Raw genomic sequence first — 23,741 nt, 5'->3', positions numbered from 1 at the left:
GGACAAATGGAGACGTGTCGTCTTCAGCGATGAGAGTCGCTTCTGCCTTGGTGCCAATGATGGTCGTATGCGTGTTTGGCGCCGTGCAGGTGAGCGCCACAATCAGGACTGCATACGACCGAGGCACACAGGGCCAACACCCGGCATCATGGTGTGGGGAGCGATCTCCTACACTGGCCGTACACCACTGGTGATCGTCGAGGGGACACTGAATAGTGCACGGTACATCGAAACCGTCATCGAACCCATCGTTCTACCATTCCTAGACCGGCAAGGGAACTTGCTGTTCCAACAGGACAATGCACGTCCGCATGTATCCCGTGCCACCCAACGTGCTCTAGAAGGTGTAAGTCAACTACCCTGGCCAGCAAGATCTCCGGATCTGTCCCCCATTGAGCATGTTTGGGACTGGATGAAGCGTCGTCTCACGCGGTCTGCACGTCCAGCACGAACGCTGGTCCAACTGAGGCGCCAGGTGGAAATGGCATGGCAAGCCGTTCCACAGGACTACATCCAGCATCTCTACGATCGTCTCCATGGGAGAATAGCAGCCTGCATTGCCGCGAAAGGTGGATATACACTGTACTAGTGCCGACATTGTGCATGCTCTGTTGCCTGTGTCTATGTGCCTGTGGTTCTGTCAGTGTGATTATGTGATGTATCTGACCCCAGGAATGTGTCAATAAAGTTTCCCCTTCCTGGGACAATGAATTCACGGTGTTCTTATTTCAATTTCCAGGAGTGTATGTATCCCTCATTCTGCCAACGGCCTTGTCAAAGAGGGCGGAGGAGCGGGCAGTGTTTCAGGATACTCTCTGTGCTCTTGGGGGTGGGAAACTGCCCCTAAAGGCCTAAGACTCAGCAATGATCAACAGTATGAGGATGGAGGCAATGAAACCACTGCATTAAAGAAAGATAACGTGTATCCACAGGAAATGTGGCCTGTCATTGAGAATGTGTCGTGATGATCTCTCCAGTGGCAAAGGTTTCCGGAATAGCCCCCCATTCTGATCTCCGGGAGGGGACTGCCAAGGGGAGGTGCCCATGAGAGAAAGACTGAATAACCATCGACAGGATAACGTTGCACGAATCGGGGCGTGGAATGTCAGAAGTTTGAAAGTGGTAGGTTCAAATGGCTCTGAGCACTATAGGACTTAACATCTGAGGTCATCACTCCCGTAGAACTTAGAACTACTTAAATCTAACTAACCTAAGGACATCACACACATCCATGCCCGAGGCAGGATTTGAACGTGCGACCGTAGCAGTCGCGCGGTTCCAGACTGAAGCGCCTAGAACCGCTCGGCCACATCGGGCGGCGAATGTGGTAGGGAAGCTAGAAAAGCTGAAAAAGGAAATGCAAAGGCTCAGTCTAGATGTAGTGGGATCAGAGAAATGAAATGACTAGGAGACAAGGATTTCTGGTCAGATGAGTATAGGGTAATTCTAACAGCAGCAGAAAATGGTATAACGGGCGTAGGATTCTTTATGAACAAGAAGGTAGGACAGAGAGTGTGTTGCTGTGGACAGTTCAGTGATAGGGTCGTTCTCATCAGAATCGACAGCAAACCAACACCGACATAAATATTACAGGTAGACATGCCGACGCCGCAAACTGAAGAAGAAGAGAGAAAGTATATGAGGGTATTGAACCTGCAATATTATAGCTGGCCTTTCCTGAGCCACGCGCGAGATTTTCGTAGTCTCTTGGTCACTACGGGCAAGCTCTTAGTCCTACAGAAAAAATGAGCTGAACTTTTTAGCAGGAAATTTAATGTAGTTCAATATTTTAGTGGTATATGTTTTTTGCTGGACGCCATGGTGTTCGGGTTATTGAAGAAAAACGCAAAAAAGTGTCCTTCAAACGCGGATCAACCCCACATTCATCATTCATGAGTCAGAATTTCTAGTATGTTGTTCGTGGCATTCCCTCCTAGCACTGTACAAAAATTTCAGACTACACGAACTATTCCGATATTCCTCTTTCTTCGGTCTCATTTGATTGGGCTATTAGGACACCTTCATAGTAGGCTATTTCGTTAGCATTATTAATTCAAACGTGCCCGTGAGGGTAATGAACGAAAAATGACTACGGTAAACGTTACGCTAAAACTAATTACGTTGACAGTTCGATCCAAACGTAGCCCTTACTAGCACAGCAGTTTCGTAGTCATAAGCACTTACGTATACAGTGGTAATTCTATATTTTGTGCTGCTACAATTCTCCAAATCGCTAGGTAAAATTTACACATCCGTCAGTTTTACAATTTGTAAGCGTTCGACTAAGCCGTTAGCGATATAACGTCAGTCAGTAAAGAGTAAAAACGATCGAATTGGTAAATAATTCGTGCATTCGCAAATGTTTGCACAGTGGTAGGGGGGAGTACCATGAACATACTAGAAATCCTGACCAGTAGTTGCTGAGTGTGGGAGTAGGGGTGCATTTGAAGGTCAGTTTTGTAGATTTTTCTTAAATAACTCGAAATCTACGGCCTTCAGCGGGAATGCATCCAAGTACCAAATTTAACTACATTAATTTCTTATAAAAAGATCCTGTTTATTTTTTCTGTAGGAGTAATGGTTTGGGCAAAGCGAGCGAGAGAATATGAAATCACGTATGTTGTTTATGAAGGCCAACTATAACCTGGGTTGCATAAAACGACAGCAGTAGCGAAACTGAATCGTCCAAGGAATAGCACTGGACACAAAATTGAAAGCTGTAGGACTCCGTGATTTCTCAACAGTCACCAAAATTCTCTCTCCTTTCAACATTGTTTGCATTATGTAGTACAACACAAGAGAAGGTGCTGTAGGAATGAATGGTATAATACAAACTTTGTTCAAGTATTCGCTTTTATGTTATGAACGGTGGATTAGGACGGAGTTAGTAGTAACTTGTGTATCGCAAAGGTGATAATACAGTGCAGACATTTTAGCTACGAACTTGCTTTTTTTAGGAACTTCAGCCGTACATGATAGAAGTAACTCTCTTTTCAGCTGTGAAACAGTAAATTTTATGCACCCTGCTGTCACGAATAATACAGCACGGCTTTTAAAGAACATTTTTAAGTTGCATTACATTATACGTCGCTTCTGGACAGGCAGTGGTTTGAGGAGCAAACTGAGCTAATCATTAATTGAACAACGATAAAGTTATTAAGCTGAATGACATGTGTTATTTACTTGACGATTGACGATAGCATGGTGAGGAAATCGTTGTTTTGTATCTACATCTACATCTACGTCTACATCGTACAAGGATACTCTGAAAATCACGCATAAGTGGTAGAGGGTTCATCGAATCACCTTCACATAATTTTCTGTTATTCCGATCTCGAACAATGCGGGGAAAAAACGAACACCTATATCATTCCGTGCGAGGTCAGATTTCCATTATTTTATTTGATGGTCGTTTCTTCCTCTGTAGGTCGGCGTCAACAAAATATTTTCGAGCTCTGAGGAGAAAGTTGGTGATTGATATTTCGTGAGAAGATTCTGCCGCAACGAAAAACGCCACTGTTTTAATGACGTCCACCAAAAATTCAGTATCGTGTCAGTGACGCCAAGAGGATGTGAGCAGTTTGGCATGTTCAGGAATACCATGAGGTTTTGATGAAGAATTCCCGAACAAGTGATGACATAAAAATACAATATTCAGTGCAAAAGTTTTGGTCCGTCCACAGAAGACATATGATAAATAAGGTGTCATGCAAGAGATATTACCTTTTTAATGAAACTACAACTGCAAACATTAACGAAGAATATCAACGTACTGCATTACGACAATGTAAGCCCACACCGTGAAAAAAAAATAGGAACCTGTTTGGGTGTTTAGGTCATATGAGAGGTTGGATATAATGGAGTGTTGGAGTTGTCAATATCTTCAAGGTAGATTCTAAGAAGAAAATTCATATTTAAGTATTACGTCATTGTTGGGGCTATATAGAATGCAGTCGCAGTCGCAGGAAAAAAAGAAATTTCCTCATACTCCAACTAAATGCTCACGTTGTTATACCATGATCTACTTCGAGGCTTCTGAAGAGGAGGACAAAAACTTCGAAATTGATCAAGATATAATGAGATGAAGAACATTTATTTGCAGTTTAGGACAATTCTTTTTATCCAAAAAATTTTTTTTTTTTACTTTTCACCCCCTGCACGATTGAGCAGAGAGGGTTGCTTGAGAACTGCACTCGTTGTATGTGTCCGATGCCTTGTGTCATCTTATTTTGGGCTGGGGTTCCTCAACTGAGAAAATTAGGGAAGCTATTTGCAATAAAAAAAAGTAACTTCCAGAAACCTTTACCAGAAGCAGCATGTTGGGAATTTGTTAATTTGTTGCTGTTATAATACTGTACCACTAAACAATGTTTTACTACTGTGTGTGTGCGTTTATCTATTAATGTGTAGCATTAATAATTAGCTATACGGTGAAACTTTCACTAATATTGTTAATCCTACCTATTCACATACACTCTCAGCAAAATCATATTGCGAGCATGACAAATCTTCGAATTTCACCCATGAAGTTTCATCTTCCACTTCGTTACAATCATCTGATGTGATATTTCAGAATTATATTTGGCAAAAGCAGCACTTCAGCAAGCGACGCCGTTTCATTCAGAATATACACGCACAGTAAATTAAAACTGAATCTACCCATTGATGAGCTTATCCAAAGACTAAAGGCAGTCTGCTACGTTATTAGAAATATTGGTCCTTAACTTCACTTTTACACAAATACAATAAGCATATTTTGTTCATTACCGTTTCCTGTTCGATAGACCAAACAGCAATGAAACTTCCATTCTGCAAAAGCATGTTATCAGTGTTTTTAATCAAATGTCCTACAAATCCTCTACAAACACCTTGGAATTTTTGTAATTACCTGCCATTTTAAAATAACGAAAATAGCCCCGCTGTTTCCCATGAAATACTATTAAATTCGGTATCCACTGGACTACGATATATCCTTCCATTTTCATACTGTTATTTGTAATAAACGGCATATGGATTCTGCCTTTCTGTCAAGGATGAACAGCTGAAGATCTTCGTTACGGTACAATAAATCTTAAAGGTGTTCATTAAAACATGGAAAACTGAACACTCCTGTAAAACAATATAAAACGTCGTAATTAAAAAAAAAGTGGCTTCACGGACGAAAACAAAGAATAAGAGTGAGCTGTTTCTCCGTAACTTTTGCATAAAATATGCCTGTAAGGCTATATACATATGCAACATTTTATATATTTGAAAATCTGCCTCTTAAACTTTTTTCAAGTAACAATCCTTTCTTACTATTAGTTTTATTTGAATCTGAGAGCAGATACAATTATATTATTGCAAGCTAATGGCCAGAAATGATTTTCAGTATATTTGAAAACAATTTCCAAATACAGCACCACAGTAACAGGTCTCATATTGCATGACCATGAATCAGCAAGAATTCCAGGACACATAAATTATATTAACTTGCGTATAGGAATTTTGTACCTTAATTAAAGAAATGAGTAAATCCAGTGTAGAAAGTCTCATCGTTATAGGTTCGATTCCAGATCTGAAGACAAATTAAATAAAGGACGGCACGTCATAGGTCATGCAGCAACAATAGAATTCTTTCCTCAAAAAATGGCTGATGCTGTAACGTACGACTGCGTCTCTTAAATACCAATGCTAGGTGATAAGTATGCGAATAACATCTCTTTTTTCCTTGATACAAAAATTTCGGAACAAAAGAGTGGTAGCAGATAAGAGATAATAAGGGCGTAATACGTTCTAAACTACTTCTGCTAATACACATTTACTCAGACCAACATCTAACTCATAAAGTACTGTCATGAAACATTACAAGTACTACATCAAGAATGTATCTTATTAAATGGTTTCTATGAATTATTAGAGTATGTGGATTATGGATTTGCAAATCTGAATGATGTAGAACAGAATTTTACAGGCGGCATATACATGAGTTGTGCGTATGTTTGGTTGTATGCTATCCGATCGCAAGTTACTAAATAGCACAGTGACTTAATTTTGATAAAAATTTACAAAATAGTGTTTGATATTACTCGAGTTATTGTGGAAATATACCTAAATTTAACAACTACGCTATGACCTCCTCTAACAATGAATTCAAAGAGTCCTTTTGAAGGAATTCTTGTAAATAGAGAAACGATGTCGAACATAATCCGATAATTTTAACAGTGCTGATGCCAAGAGTTACGCACCGACATCTTCATGCCGTACTTTGGTGGTAATTGCTCAAGAATTACTTGTCTTTGAGTGACCTATAAAAGTTTTAAGAGTTCTGGCTGTGGAAGTCGCTTTTGCCTACAACGGGATACAGTAATGACGTGAGATGTTTTGTTAGTAAACACTTGAGTGCTTCAGGCGAAAGAGAACTCCATGCTTGTGGAACTTCAGTCGACCATAGAGGTATAGGGAAATAGTAGACTGCTGTCGAAAATCCTTAATGGTGCTGACTGGACGCGAACTCTTCAAGAACAGGGTTAGGGCTTTTTCATGAATGTTCTTTTCTGTATTCCTATTTTATGGAGGGCTTTGAATATAAAGCCCTACAGAAAAGCAACAAAGCCATTCACTCTGTCAGAAAATTGTTTCCGTGTACGTTAGAGGCGAAAATGTACGAAACATTACGCCTTTTGGCGTAACGCAGTGGTCTATTGTGCACTCTTGTTTCAGAGAGCCTGCGTAGATTACGATCCTAAAAGAAGGAGATAAAGCTTAATCGTCTGAGTACAGTTTTCCGACATAAAGCCTATTCTGAAACACAGATTCTTCGTGCATTCCAGTTAAAACGAGTCCAGCCCAGGAGGAGTTACTTAGTGTTACTATCTTAGTGACGGAATTCGGCGGTAATTGGTCAATAGTTTACGCCATGGTTAAATTTTTCTTTGCGATAATCATATTTCTACAACGATATTTGCCTCCTGTGCATGATGTCTTTTACACATCTTCTTTGCTATTGTTTCAGGTGTAAATGCTACGTAAAGCTGGTGCTGACTGCTGTACAGTACCCTGTTTTCGTCTGTTCGCTTAATGCATCGTAGAGAAAAAGTTACTCGGAGTTTCTGTGGAGTGGTAAACATTCGTCATTATTGTTTCACGAAGATTTAAGGTGTTAATTTTTGGCTCCTGACGCCTGTCTGCGGAATTACTCCAAACAACGCAGGTTAATGATGTTTAGGTGGAAGAAAGTGTTACGTTTGGCAATACCCAGTTAAAGTTACAATATTATTCCTTAGAAATATCAGAAGCTGGAAGCTATAAAAACAGAGGGAGAAGCTGAAGAAAATAAAAATAAGCGTCACAATATAGACAGCCTCGTACATGACAGCAGACGAATACCTATCAACAGAAACTCAGGCAACAGCTTCGTGAAACAGATAAATCTGTAGATGAAACGTATCAAGACATAGCAAGCGGTGGTAAGGTCAAATGAGGTCGAAAGAAGCCCTTGGCACAAAGAGTAGAAATCATTGTAAGGAACTGCGACGTAATCGTAAAGAAACACTAGTCAGTAAAAATGTTTTTTTCTTCTTTTTTCCTTTCTAGAAATACTTACCCCCAAGCTATGCATAGCACAATACTAATACCTCTTCCTCTTTTTGAGCTCATCATCTCACTCATTACGAAGGGATGCTGACTCAGTTTTTCAGGCTAGCAAATGGGAAGTTGTGGTACAGAAAATGGCCCAGAGATCACTAGTGTGTGTGTGTGTGTGTGTGTGTGTGTGTGTGTGTGTGTGTGTTTGTGTGTTTGTGTGTGTGTGTAGTGAGTGCATTGTTGTGAAACAATGTGTGTGTAGTGTGTGCAGTGACTGATAGTGAGATATGAGTGAACGGTGTGGCATTACATTATTTTAATAAGTTATTTGTAAAAAAGTATTGTATACCAGGAGTAAATCTAAATTATGTCTAACTAGAAGTCTGTAAATATATGTGTATACGAATTAGCTTCCTTTAAATTGATCTAAACTTGAAAATACTTTGACATGTCCTATATCCTTGTAAAAAGAGATCTATGGATGAATAAAGCTACTACTACTACTACTACTACTACTAGCAGTAGTTAAACTGAGGAGACGAAGGAAACTGTGTATATATGAAGTGAATGACAAGACAAGCAATTTCCACTGCAAAACAGCAAATGTGAGATAGAAAGTGCAATGATATTAATACAATTTAGGAGGAGCACGTTCTCAGAAATATAGAAATTTATTAGGATGTTTAAGTCAGATGAGAATAAAGACAACAGTATTACTTAATATCAGCAAAATACTCTTTAGACCTGTACGAGCTGTTACTGACAGAAAACAGGGACGAATATAAAACTATTTCACAAACAGAAATATTAATCGAAGGCGAAGAGATAAATATTGACGTCTCCACACTTCAGACAGCTGTACGTAAATTAGAAAACGGCTGTGCTACAGGTCCAAAAGGAATCTCTGCAAAATTCATCAAGTTTGGAACAATGAAACTATTCGAAACCTTGACCTGGCGTGTAAATAACTTGTTAAACGGCGGTCTTGTATCAGATTAGTGGGTTGAGTTATTTGTATGGAGGGATTCTCATAGATCTAATGGAGTCAGAATACAAAGGTCAAGGGGAAGAAGAGCAAGGAGCATTCAGACCAGGCAGGATGTGCAGCGACAACGTGTTTGGCCTATAAAAAAGGCAAAGAAAAGATGAAACACCAGCCAAGAAACCTATCATATTTTTTAGACCTTCATAAAGCATACGATATTGTGCGTGAACAAAAGCTCTGAGAAGTATTACAGGACTCAAACATCAGTTACACACTTTAAAAAGAGCTCTCCGAACTTTGAATAATATTCTATAAAGTTTGTGTCAACAGTGCTTACACCAAGGCTGTTGTGTGTCACTTTCCCTGTTCGAAATAATATGTACCAAAGGCTGTAAATCAGTGGAAAAGGGAAGAAAGACAGACAGACAGACAGACAGACAGACACAAACACACACACACACACACACACACACACACACACATATATATATATATATATATATATATATATATATATATATATATATATATGTGTGTGTGTGTGTGTGTGTGTGTGTGTGTGTATGAGTGAACACGCACACACACACACACACATGAGTGTGTGTGTATGAGTGAAACCTGTCTGTACACAATAAAATTCTTGCAGATGATGGTCATTACCAACGAAAAAGGTGATCTAGAATATATGGTATGAAAAGACAGGAAGAATTTCAACGATTAGGCTTAAAACTTAACACCCAGGAGACAAAATATCTTACAACAGAGGCAGCATTATTCGGCATTAAACTCGAAACAGAAGAAATTGCAGCTTGCTTTAGTTACACATATCTTCGAGCAGAATTTGATACCTCAGATAAAGATGATCAGGTGGTATCATAGATTGATCACCCCCAAAGGCGTCTCACAATTAGCAACAGAAACGCATGGTTCCGACAAACGCCGATACCGATCGTGTGGGGACCCAGCGGATCCAATGATGCATACCCGCTGAGCCATATCTTCAGGGCCTCTGAGTACACACGCCCTCGGCAGCCACGATGTAGCTACACGCCGTCTCAGTCACAGACTACGACAGTTTTCAGTATCAGTCAGCCTTCAACAGTTCATTCGTGCATTAGTAGCAGGAGCCTCACACTGCACGACGCTCTTTGTCTCTTTCTTGTAATAGCTGGACTTTATTGCTGTTTGTTCGTTTTGTAAGGTTTTTCGCAACGCTTGGTGAAAGCTACAGAGTAAGTGAAACTTGTGTTTACTCTTTTTAAGTGTTCGCTGATTATTTCTGCTCCTGTCCAGCTTCCCTGTGACGACAGCTGGTGCACCACTCTGGAGCCCACCTCTCCTTCCCATTTTGTACAAAGCAGTACACAACGGATCAAGAAATTACATAATGAGTTACTCTGGCTAGAAGACTGACCTCTTGTTTAGTAGAAATCCTTTGGAGTAGCGACTTAGGTAGAAAATGGAAGTACTTTATGTATGAAAATCTACCTAAATATTCCTTGCTGTATTGTGCAGAGACGAGTTCAGAGAAGAAAAGGAGGAAGTCGGAAGCCAGAACAGAGAAGATACACAATGAAGAGGTCTGATTACCGAAGTGTAGCTAGATCATTAACAACTGACATCAAATGGAAACAATATGGTATAGTCATGTCCAGCGGATGGATGAATACAAGGGCACCTAAGAAGACTATAACGTGCATACTACCGAACCGCAGAAGACGCGGACTGGCGAGGAAAACTTGGAAACGCAAAACTGAAGAGGCAATGCGATCAAAAGATTTAACAGGTCAATGGGACCATGGGGTGTCAGGGAGATTGAGCGTCGGCCACGGCCAGAAAGTATTCTACAACCGAAAAACATGACTGAGAAGTGTGTGTCTTTTCCAGTTATATTTTCTTACAACATTCGCTCAAAAGTATATTCACACCCCATGTCAACACTGCTGTAGGTGCATTAGCACAGGTTTCAAGAAAAACCGTGTTGTGGATACGATTATTTCAGCCATCTGTTGCTGAGTTTTTACCCACTTGAAAGTAATTATGGTTTTTAAATAAACAACAGCAACAAATATCTGCTTGAGATTATTTTTATCACAGCTGATATCAAGGTAAGAGAAGAAAAGTAGCTTTTACAACTTGGCGACAGAACGTGTTAGATGACTGCTCTATTTGCAACTGGATTACTAGCGGAAATAAATCCAACATGCCCAGGTTTGAAGAAAGCTATCCCCTCCATAAACAAAGTTATACTGCACGTAATTAATTAGTTAATGCAGTCTTTCTACAACATGAAAAAATTCAAAGTTCCGTTAGCAGTTCACTCATACTGTAATAGTGCGGTGGTGAATAGGTATAGAGGATGGAAACTGTACTTAAGTAAATATGTAATTTCATCTCTATTATTCTAGCCATGGCGAAAGTACTTTAGGAACTCGACTTAGTCAATGTGGACTGGTGTGGGGAATCCCAATTTGTAGTTATGACAGTCAAATGCGAAAAGTCGAACGTATACATTTCTGTGGAATCCAGAACAGTGCACCTGCAAGTTGTATCAGGGTCGCGACTTCCGCTATTTACTGAAAATGCATGCATAGAACGGGGTATATAATATTCAAAAAAGGGAATGCTGTCTTTGAAGTGAGAGATCATATGAAAGTTTTGGAATGTATCAGTTTGTACAGTCAAAGGCTCCGTAGTACATTACGTAATCGTGTCGTGGCTGCAGATTATCAGTCACGCTAATGCATGTAAAAAGCAAGTACGGGGCCAAGGATGTCAAAACAAGAGAGAATATTTAGAGACCACTCCACGTAACTGACTTGAAAAATCAAGAGAACACGGTAATATATACCCCCTTATCCCACAAACGACAGGTGGTAAATGAAATGCAAATATGAACTCACCAGGTGACCAAAGTCTCCATGTATGTTACAATCACTTAAAAAGCTAAACTGATGGGAAGAGTGACTAAATTGACTAGAATACTCTTCGGATTAATGAACTTAAGTCATATTCCGTCCTAAGCCCCAAACCATTGTCACAACAGGCCTCCGATGAGAGTATTTGAAAAATTATGTTCCAGTGCGCTATGTGTCCGGGCTTCTCTCTCTTGGCCTGGCCACACGGAAATGCTCGACCATGCCTTTCGCAAACATCAATGAGAGAAACTCCAAAGATTACCAGTGTCTGTAGTCGTAACTGGGTACAGAATCATCTTTGTAGTTGTGCTACAATAACTATTTGCGAAGTAATGAAAAATAGAAAAAGTAAAAATGAATGGGTGAGACCAAGGTTAGTTGGGATAAGGGGCTAGTTGTCACACAGCTTCTGTTACCTGCCAATGTGAATCCAGAGCGCTGCCGCGGTGTTAGTAGCGAGTCTGTGTAAAGTTGAACAATCCACCGGAGCTTCCCTACGCTTCGAAAAATCACAAAGGACTTTTTTTTTTTTTTTTTACTGGTGAGTAAATTTCCTGATCGATTTTTTTTCTAGTGAACCTGTAGGTTGAACTGAGGCGTTGCTGATGGCGGTTTCCGAAAGAGTTCAAAATGGTTCAAATGGCTCTGAGCACTATGGGACTTAACTTCTGAGGTCATCAGTCCCCTAGAACTTAGAACTACTTAAACCTAACTAACCTAAGGACATCACATACATCCATGCCCGAGGTAGGATTCGAACCTGCGACCGTAACGGTTCCAGACTGAAGAGCCTAGAACCGTTCGGCCAGCCGAAAGAGTGATTAACTGTGCTACCACACTTGTTGTTTATGACGTCTGGGATTTTGTGGTACACATTTTGATTTTATATCCCTTTGAAGCTAGTTTGGGTTATTCGGTAGGGTGTCAGTTAGCGCAGCTACACCATCAGAACACATCGAACAAGACCAACAAGGAATGTTTCACAATATCAAGGGTCACTTTATCACCCCGAATACATTCACATGACTTTGTTTTGGAGGAGAACTATGACTGTCAGTATCCTGCGAACATTGTTGAAACCAATGGCAATAAGATACGCGTGTCCTCCATGATACAAAAAGGGAAAAGCTGGAGATGTCCAAACAAAGATGATTCATGAACAACTTTGCTTCCATAAGGAACCACTGTGTACAGCGACTGTGGACTGTCATAACGAAGGACAGAAACACAGAAATTTTGTTGTTCTTGCATATCCAGATATGAGCTACAAATAACCATCCTCAGTGCACTTCAGTGAGCTACAATCCAACAAACTGGCAGCAGTGCATGTTACCGTATGACTTTGCTGATGTATATGCAGATGCAGTCTGTCTCATAAAGCTGATTAAATTTGGTACGACGAAAGGAAAATTTAACCCACCCATGAGATAAACGACTGCCCAACACCTACATTCATGGCTGATTGTTAAAAAATTGAACTACGAGGGTTGCGCAGAAAGTAGGGCTAATGCACGACATTTTTTCTTCAACATTTCTTTATTGAACATAATGAATGTTACACACACGAAAGAATGGTGTCTAATGTACACAATCTACTTTTCTACGTAGTCTCCAACCCGTTCTATGGCCTTCCTCCAGCACGAAACAAGGACGTGTATGCCCTGCCGGTACGAGTCCTTGTCCTGGTGGCGGAGCCAGTGCTTCACTGTGTGAATCACCTCCTCATCGTCCTCAAAATGTCTTCCACGAGTGGCAGCCTTTCATGGTCCAAATAAGTGGAAGTCTGTGGGTCCCCACAGTTTCTTTCTCTGCAGCGAGAAATTCAATGACGGCACGTTGCTTGTAACATACATCACCTACAGACGCCATTTTGCAACTGCTCATCCGCTACGCTACCTGTCGGAAGTGACGGAAGCTTGGCGCGCTCACTCAGGAGACTTCAGACAATACATACGTAACGTTTTGAATTTGTAGCATTGTTCCTGGCTGAGGAAAAAGTGCGGTGCATTACTTTATGGGCAACCCTCGTAATTACGTGTGAATAACTATTGGTACCTATAATAATAATCAGAAAAAATGTTTTTCTTGATCAATTCACTGTTTGTTCATACATTTAAGTTCATACTGCGTTGAAGCAAAATTATTTTCTTCACAATGAATTTACTTTTTGAAGAATTTGTTCTTCCTATAGTATTGTGTAGTCAAAAAGCCAAGCTATGCGCTGCATCCACCACAATTTCTGCAAGAATTGCACAAAAATAAAAATAAATAAATAAATAAATAAAACAAAAAATTGAAATATCAGAACTCAAAATCTATGACAACTAGCCCTGGTCTCCCCTATAGAAAGTAGCGTTTGACAAGCTACAAACTAGTATCATATGGCAGTTCTTCAAGTTTTGTGAGTAGGCAGTGGTGTATTGAGAACTGTGCTGATGCTGAAGGTGGGATACTTTGGTTCGATCAGCGACAGCCACCGAACGAATGGCATGTAACGGGAGCGGTGGCAGCTGCCGCCGTTTTACGGCCGCCCGTCAGAGCGTTCTCCTTGTAAGGCGACGTATGGCACCGACACGGCTGTCTATTCTCTCCCCTTCTGCTGGCGCACCACTTTCACTCGCCACACCAACCTCTGACGTGTGCCTCCTCTCATTCAGGTACTGCCAGCTATGCACCTGGAACAGTAATATTTGGTCAAGCCATTATAAAATTAACACAACATCCAGAACATCATAATACCATCATTAGTAACTCGAGAGGGTGTTAAACAGCAAGTCTGTGAAGGTATTAATCGAAGATAAAAAAAATCCGGACACATGAGTGACAGCATTCTCTTCGTTCTTTGCTTCCCTGTCCTTCCGCTCTTCGGTTAGAAACGCTCAAAATAGCTAAAACTGATTTCAAGAAACAGTATTGTTTCTATGCCTCTAAGGCGAAAATAAAAAACAAAGTGGCGCACTACGAAGGGCTTATGAATGGGACAGTAATCAGTAGACGTGGTGTACATGTACAGACACACAGATGGTTACAGTTTCAGAAAAAACTGGATGATTTATTCAAGAGAAGGGGCTTCACAATTGGTCAAGTCAACAACTCCTCGGTCCAAAAAAATGGTTCAAAAGGCTCTCATCACTATATGGGACTCATCATCTGAGGTCATCAGTCCTCTAAACTTAGAACTATTTAAACCTAAGGACATCACACACATCCATGCCCGAGGCAGGATTCGAACCTGCGACAGTAGCAGCAGCGCGGTTCCGAACTGGAGCGCCTAGAACCGCTCGGCGACCGCGGCCGGCTGCCTCGGTCCATCTATGACCCTAATGCAACCTGTTATTCGACTTGGTACTGGTTGATAGAAGGTTGGATGTCCTCCTGAGGATCATCGTGCTAAATTCTGTCCAACTGGCAAGTTATATCGGCAGAACCGCGAGCTGTATGGCGGATTTGCCCACAGTGCTCCAAAAGTTCTCACTGGGGGAGAGATTCGGTGACCTTGCTGGCCAAGGTAGGGTTTGGCGGGGACGAAGACGAGCACCAGAAACACTGTGCAAGTGGACATTATCTTGCTGAAATGTAAGCCCAGGATGGCTTGTCATGAAGGACAGCAAAACGGGGCATAGAATATCGTCGACGTACAACTATGCTGTAGGGGTACCGCGGATGGAACCAAAGGGATCCTGCCATGAGAAGAAATGGCACTCCAGACCATCACACCTGGTCGTCGGGCGGTATGGTAGGTGACAGTCAGGATGGTATCTCAATTGGACCTGAGCCCCGATGACCAGCGATGACGTTTCTGGAGGTGTCCCGGACAGCGGTTGGATACCATCCTGACTTCCCCTTCATATCACCCTACAACCAGGAGTGATGGCCTGGGGCGGCATCTCATCTCATAGCAGGACCCCTTTGGTTGCCACCAGATGCGTCCTTACAGCAGAGCAGTAAGTCGACGATGTTCTACTCCGCATTTCGTTGCCTTTCATGGTAACCCATCTTGGGCTTACATTTTATCAAGATAATGCCCGCCACATGTTACGAGAGCTTCTACTGCTTGTCTTCGTGCTTAGCAAACCCTACCATAGCCAACATGGTCGCTGGATTTCTCCCCTGTCGATAACGTTTGGAGCGTTATGATCAGGATAAATCCTTCGTCGTGGTCTGCTTTCTTTGTCTTAGAATGTATTATACTGAGTGTTCCATTTATTTCAGTCACCCATACTATAGTTTTGTCCACAAACAAAATGAAAAATATATCAAGAAAATGCTGTTTACGTACCAAGTGACACTAACCAAAATTGTTGTCTTTCCTCTAACGTCCTTCTTTACTAAGATATAAACAGCACTAAGTCTTTCTTACATACCACCCTGTGTTTTTTAATCGGTAATCCACTTATTTTCCTCAAGACACGTTCGAAAACGTATAACAGTGCTTTGTTCATGGAAATCTGATGTTATGAGGATTGTAACACAAAACTGACTTCGACTCTCCACATTACCACTTAGTGCAGATACCTGCATTAACGTAATTCGTCCAGTTGTTGGAGCTGATAGCAAAACGGTAACACAAGGAAAATGCACTCTGGTCATTTAATCAGTCTTTTCAGTTGAAAATTCATCTGAATACAACACACAATAATGAAAAGAAGGCAGAAATGCTATTCGTCTACGAAGTGTAAGTTAACAAAACAGTAACTGCAACAATCTTTTCTTATTTGCAATATAGATACTTCTAAATAGTACTATAGTATTTTTAAACGATATATTGTGTACAATAAAGGCAGTCTTTGATTAAAAATTGCATAATCATTTTTTGTGGTTTAACTTAGGCGTAATGCTACTCTGGCATCTACCTTCCCAAAGTATGTTCTCTCGTCTTGTCGTGACGCTTCAGGAAAAGGCAGGTTTCTATCCTAGCCGACGCAAGTGCCATAGAATTCATACAGACATGTGATTACAGTTCTGTGGGCACAGCAGCAAATCCTTGCCAGTCAGAACTTCTCCGATATCCTTTCCATCAGTGAATTTTTCTTCTCAAACAAAGGCGAAGCAAACATAAGAACAAGTATTATTCATTCAGAGAAAACAGACGATTAATGTATTTCATCACAGATGAAGGCAAAGCAAAATACGGTTTGACAGCAAAACTGAAGCGTAACTCCAAAGTGGAGAATCACGTTAAACAACCAGTATTAAGCAACTCTCGTTACCCCTAAAAAATCTCATGTTTAACAACCTTCCAGTGCCAATAGCAAGGGTCCGATAGATCATCAAAACTTTTCGGCAAATACCACGAGGTATATATTGCAGCTGCCGGGAAGCCACAAATCCCCCTAATAACATCTGCAGTTCGTTCTAGGACCATGCAGATCATAAAACCCAAAAATCCTCCTCATGCCAAACATAAAATCACCTCTCATGTCACAAAACAAACTGCTACATCCTTGAAAACTCAATTACAAATATGGCCGAAACTAATTTTTTCTCCAAATAAAAATTTCCCATTTTGCAACAAAAAACACTTGTTTCACACAGGATTTGCACAAGACCTACTAAAAAAAGGAGGCATCATAAAATAATACAATTTTGGGGGAAGCGTACATGTCGCTTGCTTTACACTCCTGAAACATGTTTCGCCCAGATTCGCTGGTCGTTCTCGCTGAATTTAGGTACACTTCATTATATAAAACATTTGTAAAAACAGACATTAGACTGAGGCAACTTAGGATTATCACACCATGCGATTGTGAGACTGGCAAACATGGGCATAATGACACTCATCTTCAACAAAAAGAAGTCATCGGCGAGGCGCACCTCTCTCCAACACCCTACACACAACTCTCGCCCTGGTTGTTGCTCAAGAGGCGTACGTGTATACAAAGAGTAGCAACCACAAGTGTTAAAAGATAAATTACGTACAATCTTATTGCTTAACGCAAACGAGAACTTATGAGAAGAAGTATGTAACAAACATGATCACAAATTACACAATATAAACAACCCTACTGTAAAAATATCTACAAATTCGAGAAGTTGTGTGTCTCAATTACTCTCTCCACCTGGTACGTTTCTAGAACAGCCACATTAGCAAAAACTAGACATTATACCCAGAATGGTACAACGTACAGGGAGAAAATATTGTGGGATTTATTCTTCACTTTGCAGAAGAGGCGATGGCTTATCACCAGTACCTTCTGACCAGGGTGGAAGAAACACTGCTTCACATCATTTGCATTCCTGCTCTGCCACTATTCTGTCACTTTCTTGATGCTCTGCAATCACCTGTCTGTGCTTAGCCTGCTACTGTGACAGAAGCGCAACCACGAATCTGTCCCCTAGTTACTGGTTGATTAAATACTTTGACTAGTGGCATCTTGGTTCAGTCGCGGGGCCGTTGATTCATCATTAACTCGAAATCTTTAATTTACTCAACACAAGTTGTAAGTAGGCTGTTTAGGTTTTTATGTTGGTAACGCCATGTAGCGCTCTATATGAAAATCACTGGCTGAGCTGTGTGCAGTCTGTGGCTGGTTGGCATTGTTGGAATATTTGCCATTGTAGTGTTGGGCAGTTGGATGTTAACAGCGCGTAGCGTTGCGCAGTTAGAGGTGAGCCGCCAGCAGTGGTGGATGCGGGGAGAGAGATGGCGGATATATATATATATATATATATATATATATATATATATATATATATATATATATATATTGACTTTTGAACACTATTAAGGTAAATACATTGTTTTTTCTCTATCAAAATATTTCATTTGCTGACTATGCCTATCAGTAGTTAGTGCCTTCAGTAGTTACAATCTTTTATTTAGCTGACAGTATTGGCGCTCCCTATATTGCAGTAGTTCGAGTAACGATGATTTTTGTGAGGTAAGTGATTCATGAAAGGTATAGTTTATTGTTAGTCAGGGCCATTCTTTTGTAGGGATGTTTGTAAGTCAGATTGCGTTGCGCTAAGAATATTGTGTGTCAGTTTAGTGATAATCAGAATAAGTAAAGAGAGAAATGTCTGAGTACGTTCAGTTTTGCTCAGCTATTTGAAAATCAAATAACGTAAGGGGTTTACCAGCACAATCATTCATAAATTTTTCTAAGGGGACGTTTCAGGGTGTCGTATAATTTCTGTTGCAATAGATGTGACAAAACTTTCTCAGCTCTCTCGTGCATCCCTCGTTGGGTTTGGTTGTGAGTGGTAAGCATTAGTGGAGATACACTTTATTTTCCTCCTCCATATCATACTCTTCCTCATATTTGAAGTGAACTGTTTCCATTGTCCGAAAGCAAATGTCTTACATGTCCGCACATGTGGCTACTCATCAGTGCAACTTTCTTCAAACTGACCAGGAGCTTGACAGGTACTCTTAAACTGACTAATCCCCGGTTTACGATGCAGGCTCTGCCTGCACTATATGTGAGGAAAATCCTCAGCAAGAAATGCTTGTCATGAAAGTCCTGCCCGTTGACAGACACAGACCACTATGCTACACAAGATTCTCTTACCAAGTTCCTGTGTTATGTTGACAAATGCACACCACTAGGCTTGAAACTCTCACACATACGGCCGTCATTATTGACTCTCACCCTGCTCTCCGATAGGAGACAAAGGGGTCGCTCAGTCCCTCTCCTCAATTTCTCTATATTTCGTTTTAGTGAGCAAACTACTCAATTTGTGAGAAATAAATTAGTTCTGTGGCTTCAGATACAGCTCGCTCCTCCAGAACTTGTACTGTAAAAGTGTGCATTCTTTGAGAACTGAGGTATTAGTTTCATCTACAGTCTGCATTCTTTGAGAAATTGAGGTGTGTGTCTCCTCTACTTTCTTCAAATTTGACTCCGTCTGGACCAGCCTGGACATACTTCTTTCTACTGCTTTTGTGACCTTGTCCAGTTTACATCAAATGATTTCAAATGGGAGTCGACTTTTCTGTGTAGCTCTGCTTTCTCTTTCCTAAACTGCACGTTCTCCTGCGCTTCTTTTCTATCTACTTAAGCCATCCTCTCTCTCCTCTGCATTACGTTCCTATCTGTTTCTCCTTTCCTGCCCCTCTCTTGTGACTCTTTTCTATCCGGCCCTCTGTAACATTTGTTTGCCCAGACAGGTATGTCACCGATTATCCCCGAATTAAAGCTGCTGTGTTCGACAGTTGACTCTGTTTCACTCTGTCTGGACGTCGGTGCGGTTCCCGAGTTTGAGGAAATGCAATTGCTATTGACACCTCCCCCTCAGAAAATTTCAATATGGTTTCCTCTGATACCATTCTATCTTCCGGACTAAAAACTTTCCTGTCTAGATCACACCGACTAGCCCCAACCATGTTTTTAAAAATGAAGTAAAAAGATCTATCACAATCAAAAATTTGACGTAAATAAGTATCTGTAAATAGCGGATGGATCGTTCTGCCTGTTATTCAATTCCTCGACGACAGAAACCCATTCCTTGGTCACGGAGTCATTCGAAAACCTGACAGTTTGTGGTCGGTGTCGATGGACTTCCTCCCCGATCACCATTTTTTCAGATTTGTGCAGCCTTGGTCAAATTGTTGTCACAGCTTGACGCGGCATTGCATTTGGTCCATATGCTGAACCAGTGTGTAAGTTAGACATTTAGCCCATAAGAATCGCACTGATCCGCATACTTCAACTTCGGAGTGTGTTTCCAGTTGCCCCGCCATTTCACTGACACATTGTGGCGCACCTGTTATCCGTATCGCAGCAGAACTGTGTCTTTGAAAAACCTAGGACGTGTACTTTCTTCTGATTATGCACCATACTTGTTGTGCAGTAGTCGTAACTTAGGAAGACAAGTCTAACTTACTTTTCGAATCCCCACACATAGAGAAAAAACTATAACACATTTGGAACGAGGTTAATGCAATTTTCGTATTTTTATCACTATATAGGGGATACCCAACCGCCGGCCGGGGTGGCCGAGCGGTTCTAGGCGCTACTGTCTGGAACCGCGCGACCGCTACGGTCGCAGGTTCGAATCCTGCCTCGGGCATGGATGTGTGTGATGGTTGGTTGCTTGGTTAGTTTTGGGGAAGGAGACCAGACAGCGTGGTCATCGGTCTCATCGGATTAGGGAAGGATGGGGAAGGAAGTCGGCCGTGCCCTTTCAGAGGAACCATCCCGGCATTTGCCTGGACTGATTTAGGGAAATCACGGAAAACCTAAATCAGGATGGCCGGACGCGGGATTGAACCGTCGTCCTTCCGAATGCGAGTCCAGTGTCTAACCACTGCGCCACCTCGCTCGGTGATGTGTGTGATGTCCTTAGGTTAGTTAGGTTTAACTGGTTCTAAGTTCTAGGAGACTAATGACCTGAGAAGTTGAGTCCCATAGTGCTCAGAGCCACTTGATACCCAACCACGAAGATGGTACCCAACGACCAGAGTTAACTAACGCTACTACTTACAACGGCTGAATGAGACAATGTCGAAAAAAGAAGAAGAAAAGAAAACTGTCTGAATTTTCACAACCACGGCGACGTTCACTATCAGGTAACATTGAGTGTTTGTCACTTCTTGGCCACAAACGAAATGACACCCAAGCTGCTGATTCGAACTTTCTCTTCTGTCCTTCTTAGATTGGAAAGATGCGTAAGAGAAGTGTGTCCAGGACGTGGAAGGGTGTAACAAAAATTGCCGGCACTAAAAGCACCGTTAGCGAAAAGAAGCAAACTGAATTGACACTTCCTCACCACGGATGGCGGGTGGTTGACTGATCCACTTCCGTATGCTTCGTTGAATCTCTAACTGCTGCCCTTTTGCAACAAGAATTAATGTTAAACTTGTTATCCATGTTATTTTGAAGAAAAAGAGACATCACACCAAACCTACTAATTGCTCTTGTAAGCTATACAAATTACTAACAGGAGTTACCAAACTCTAAAATCTACTCTTTTGCTTGTGCCTTTGTCCCACAGGTTTCGCAGGGTAGGCATGGTTACGGTCGGATTTGGCATGGGCAATTGAAGGGGTGGCCAGATGACATTCCTCTCGCTACCCCATACCAACCCGGATGGAATCAGTGTACATCAGCTGTCTGCATCTAGTGTAAACCATGAAACTGTGCAAATGTGTTTCAAATGTCTGCGAGTCATGTAACTGAGGCGGGACGTGGGGACCAGCCCGGTATTCACCTAGTGAGACGTGGAAAACATCCAGGTTGGCCAGCACACCGGCGCTTCGTTGTTAATCCGCCGAGCGGATTCTATCAGGGACCGGCGCACCTACCCGAGTCCAGGAAGCGGCGCATTAGCGCCCTCAGCTAACCTGTTGGGTTACCGAACTCTAAAACCTACTAAGAGAACCAATTTGCGGCTATTGCAAATGATTTCCTGAATAGCTCAGTTTCCGAAGACAGGAAGGAACGATAAATCTATTGGCTGTAGGCCTGCGTTTCTGAGGCTGTACTTGTAGCCGGCAGTGATGGTACATGTCGTCAAGATTGCTGTAAATAAACTTATCAGTAACTTTTTCAAGCAGTGGGAGAAGATCTGAAGATGTCTGGAGGCTGGTATTCAGTTATGACGAAAGCAGGACGTCTGGTGTGGTAGTCTGGGGCGGTGATACTTGGTTTACTCGCACACCATCTGGTCAATGGCAAAAGGAACGCAGCTGATCATGTAAGAAATAGGCAACAGCTTGATCTCCACAATGCGGTACCAGTTGGAAACTGCACCTTCTCAGTATCGGCAGTAAAATATTCCCTTCCGCAAAGCAAAGTCTGTGGTTCGAAGGACATGAGGTAGATATACAACAGTGACCGTTTAGTCATAGCTTCAACGCTACCGAACATATTCAGTATGGGCGACACCCCCGGGTGTCCTCCAGTTTGTGTGGGTTGTCATTTTCTCTCTTTCCTTTTTAATATTTCAGCAAGCAAGTAAAACCCCTTGGTATACTGTCTTCCAGTATACAAGTTACTGCATTTTTAAATTGATTGCTCGTATCATCGTTACTTGGAAATGTTCTCAGTACTATCCCATTTATTCGGATCAGCAAAACAGATATTATACAGGTGAACATTGGCAAAACTGACAATTTGCAGTGACTGACTGCTGACTGGAAATGGAGGAAAGAAGGACTTATGAACATATGTCCGGAAATGCGTAGTTGCCACGCTAGATGGCGCTGACGAATGAAAATTCCTCTGATCACATGCCGTGTGTTCCTTGTGTGTTGCAGGCTGTGTGGTCGACGCAGCGTATTGTATGCAGCAGAATGGTCCATTATTCATGTCAGAAACAAGCCGAGGTTGTGTTTGTGTACGGAAAGTCAGATGGAAACTGTCGATTGGCAGCACGGCTATATCGAAACAAGTACCCTCAGAGAAACCAACCACATGATACAACATTTCAAGCCATTTTTGGCTTGTATGATCACGGATTCTTTCAGACAGACGAACGTACAGGGAGGTGCGTACACCAGATACGGAAAAAGGTTCTACAGAGTATTGAGATGTACTTTATTACAAGTTCCAGGCATGTCGCCCGCCAACATGGTGTAAGACCAAGTACGATTATGTGTCTGCTGCATGACAACCGCTACTATCCCTATCACCTGCAACGAGTTTAACGATTACCAGCGGGAAGAATTTTGTCGATGGGTTTTGCACCAGACCATCACATTTATGGAATTTCTGTCATCAGTCCTCTTTGCTGACGAAGCAACCTTCACCAGAAGTGACATTATCAATCTGCATTATCGTCATCTGTGGGCTACAGACAATCCTTGGCGAATAGTTGTGGCGTTTCATCAGCATCGGTTCAGCATCAACGTGTGGGCAGGTATTCTTTGGCGACCATATTCTTGGGCCGGTTATTATTCCACAACGCCTCGACGGGGGAGTGTACCTGGATTTCCTGCGAAATATTCTGCCTGCGCTGCTTGAGAATGTGGCTTTGGCAATACGACAGGTTATGTGATTTCTGCATGACGGAGCACCACCCCACTACTGCATTACAGTTCGCCGACAATTCAACAACATCTTCCCTGGAGGGTGGATAGGATGCGGAGGCCCTACAGCATGACCTGCTAGATAACCGAATTTAAACCTCTGGATTTTTATCTCTGAAGGCGTGTGAAAAGCTTTGTGTGTGCTGAACCACTATAACAGCGTGTTCACGACTCCTATGACGCTATCCATAAAGAGGCTGGAACCTGCGAAAGAGTGCGGCAACCGATGATGTGACGTGTAAACACGTGCATTGCATCTCGTGGATTTTACTTTGAGCATATGTGAAACTTCCCTTTGTAT

The 23,741-nt window shown here is 41.8% G+C and overlaps 1 long non-coding RNA gene across 2 annotated transcripts in view; it reads right to left on the bottom strand.

Moving 5' to 3' along the window:
• Positions 1 to 12,757: 12,757 nt before the first annotated feature.
• LOC126459055 (uncharacterized) overlaps positions 12,758 to 23,741 on the bottom strand; it is a 72,008-nt gene continuing 61,024 nt past the window's right edge. For both annotated transcript variants that reach the window (XR_007585768.1, XR_007585770.1), the window contains exon 4: positions 12,758 to 14,144. This is a non-coding gene — a long non-coding RNA (uncharacterized LOC126459055). The remainder of the gene's footprint in view (positions 14,145 to 23,741) is intronic.

Source organism: Schistocerca serialis, chromosome 1 (genome assembly GCF_023864345.2).
Source record: "Schistocerca serialis cubense isolate TAMUIC-IGC-003099 chromosome 1, iqSchSeri2.2, whole genome shotgun sequence".
In the NCBI taxonomy this organism is placed as follows: domain Eukaryota; kingdom Metazoa; phylum Arthropoda; class Insecta; order Orthoptera; family Acrididae; genus Schistocerca; species Schistocerca serialis.
Note: the sequence above shows the minus strand (reverse complement) of the source record. Positions and strands in the feature narration are given on the sequence as shown.